This window comes from Hevea brasiliensis, chromosome 11, assembly GCF_030052815.1.
Source record: "Hevea brasiliensis isolate MT/VB/25A 57/8 chromosome 11, ASM3005281v1, whole genome shotgun sequence".
Taxonomy (NCBI): Eukaryota; Viridiplantae; Streptophyta; class Magnoliopsida; order Malpighiales; family Euphorbiaceae; genus Hevea; species Hevea brasiliensis.
Window position 1 is genome coordinate 59,274,771 of NC_079503.1, and position 2,909 is coordinate 59,277,679.

The 2,909-nt window shown below is 37.2% G+C and overlaps 1 non-coding gene across 1 annotated transcript; it reads right to left on the reverse strand.

The window, feature by feature from the left end:
• Positions 1–699: 699 nt before the first annotated feature.
• LOC131170782 (small nucleolar RNA R71) lies at positions 700–806 on the reverse strand. The gene has a single exon (XR_009141548.1). It is a non-coding gene; the product is annotated as a small nucleolar RNA R71 (small nucleolar RNA).
• Positions 807–2,909: the final 2,103 nt, after the last annotated feature.

The following is a 2,909-nucleotide window of genomic DNA, read 5'->3' on the forward strand; positions in this document are numbered from 1 at the left end:
TCGATAGATTTTTGGTTCAATTAGGAGAGCGCTCCATATGTTTTTTGAAGGAAATGACGTTCTGATCAAGACCAATGGCCCCACCCTATTGAGGCCAAATTCGATCATTTTCTAGGGTTTTGATGCATTTTTCTATTTTTACTTTGATTTTTTTTTTTGTTTTTGTTTTTGACAATAACTTCTCAATCTGGTGACTTGCTCTTTGATCCAGTAGTAGAAAAAACTACTAAACAATTGAGAAAATTGGCTAAGCAAGCTAGGCAGATTCCAAGTACATCTGAAGGAGTCCATTCTCCAAGGGAATTAAGTTCGAATTCAGATTCCAAAAATGAAACCATGGCTGCTATTATTTTGAAAGACTTGGCCGCTCCTGATCTAAACCAATAGCCTTTGTGTATTCAATACCTTGCTTTAAATGTTGCTTTTGAGTTAAAATCTGAACTAATCCATTTATTGCCTAAGTTTCATGGTCTTGCAGGTGAGGATCCACATAAGCATTTAAAGGAATTTTATGTTGTGTGTTCCAGCATGAAACCTCAAGGAGTTTCAGAGGATCAAATCAAGCTTCGAGCTTTCCCTTTCTCACTAGAAGGCACAGCTAAGGATTGGTTGTATTACCTTCCTTCTGGATCTGTCAACTCATGGAATGAGATGAAACAGATATTTTTGAAGAAGTATTTTCCTGCTTCGCGTGCTGCCAATATAAGAAAAGAAATTTGTGGCATCCAGTAGTACAATGGAGAGAGTTTGTATGAGTATTGGGAGCAATTTAAGGAGTTGTATGCAAGTTGTCCATATCATCAAATAAGTGAGTAGCTTCTAATTCAGTATTTCTATGAGGGACTTCTACCAATGGACCGCAGTATGATAGATGCTGCTAGTGGAGGAGCTTTGGTTGACAAGACACTAGAAGAGGCAAGGAGGCTGAATGTTAACATGGCAGCAAACCCTCAACAATTTGGAATGAGAATGGATCACACACCTAAGAAGGTTAATGAGGTAAGTACATCTAACCTTGAGAAACAGATTTCTGATTCAACTTCTTTAGTGAGGCAATTGGCTATAGGGAATATGCAAACTGTTAAGGTATGTGGAATTTGTTCTGGTTCGGGTCATGTTACTGACATGTGTCCTACGTTATAAGAGGATGAATCAATGCAACATGTTAATACAGTAGGAAATTATGGACAGCCACAACGCAAGTATGATCCCTTTTCTAATACTTATAATCCAGGATGGCGAGATCATTCCAATTTGAGTTATGGGAATCAACTGGTACAAAATCGATACCAGCAGCAAAGACCACAAGTGAATCAACCCCCTCCACCTCCCTCAAATCAAGGTATGTCACTCGATGAAATTGTTAAGGCTTTGGCTAATAATACACAATAGTTTCAATAGGAGACTAGAAATAGTATTCAAAACATAGAGAGGCAAATTGATTAGTTAGCTTTATCTATGAGTAAGCTTGAAGCTCAAGGTTTTGGAAAGCTTCCATCATAAACAGTCATGAATCCCAGAGAAAATGCGAGTGCTATAATGTTGTAGAGTGGGAAAGAAGTTGATAACCAAACTCCACATGAGTCAATGAAAAGGAAGAAGTAAGGAGCAAAAGCGTCTAAAGTTCCTGAAGTTGAGGTAAATACTGAACCTAAACTGAATAAGGTTAATAATCCTATTCTTCCTCCATTCCCCTACAGGTTGGCCAAGACTAAGAAAGAAGAACAAGAGAAAGAAAATTGGGAGACTTTCAGGAAGGTTGAGGTTAACATACATTTACTTGATGCGATCAAACAAATCCCTAAGTATGCTAAATTCCCTAAGGAATTATGCACAACATAGCACAAGTTGAAGAATAATGAGAAGATCAGTGTGGGGGAAAATGTGTTAGCATTAATTCAGCCAAAATTACCCCCTCAGTGTAAGGACCCAGGTTCATTTTCTATTCCCTGCAAAAAAGGTGATTCTAGATTTGAAGGTGCAATGGCAGATTTAGGAGCATCTATTAATGTCATGTCAAATTCAGTTTTTCAAACTTTAAATTTGGGCCCTTTGAAAGAAACCAGTGTCATTGTTCAGTTAGCTGATCGTTCTAATGCTTACCCATTGGGAGTAGTTGAGGATGTTTTGGTGTAGGTTGGAGAATTGATTTTTCCTGTAGATTTTTACATTCTGGATATAGAGGATAGTGCTCTCACATCAAAGACAGCTTTGATTTTGTTTCGAAGACCTTTCCTAAAAACTGCCAAGACAAAAATTGATGTGGATGATGGTACCTTAACTATGGAGTTTGATGGAGAGACTGTCAAATTTAATTTCTTTGATGCCATGAAGTATCCTGCTAATGATCATTCTATCTTTTCTATTGATGTTGTTGATACATTTGTGTAGGATGTTTTTGAGTTAAGCATGGAGGATGAGTTAGAAAGAAAATTACAATGGCATGAATTAGAGAAAATTCAACTTGAGGCTTATGAGAATTCTAGGATCTATAAAGAAAAGACCAAGGCATTCCATGAAAAACTAAGGAAGCAGTTTGTGATTGGGCAAAAATTTTATTTTATAATTCCAGATTGAAGCTAATGCCTAGTAAGTTACGTTCTCGTTGGATTGGACCCTTTGTTGTTACTAATGTGTTTCCTTATGGTGCAGTTGAAATTCAAAGTTTAGGAACTAACAAGGTGTTCAAGGTCAACGGTCATAAACTCAAGCCATTTTATGAGGGGTTTCAGGAGCATACAGTGGAGGAGCTCAAATTGAGTAACCCAATTTATGTGAATTAAGGAGCTTTGCCATGTTGAGCTAACGACGATAAACAAAAACGCTTCTTGGGAGGCAACCCATGGGAGGTTTGTTAGCCACAATCAGATTTGTTTTCTTTTCCTTATCTTATTTTATTTAATTTTCTA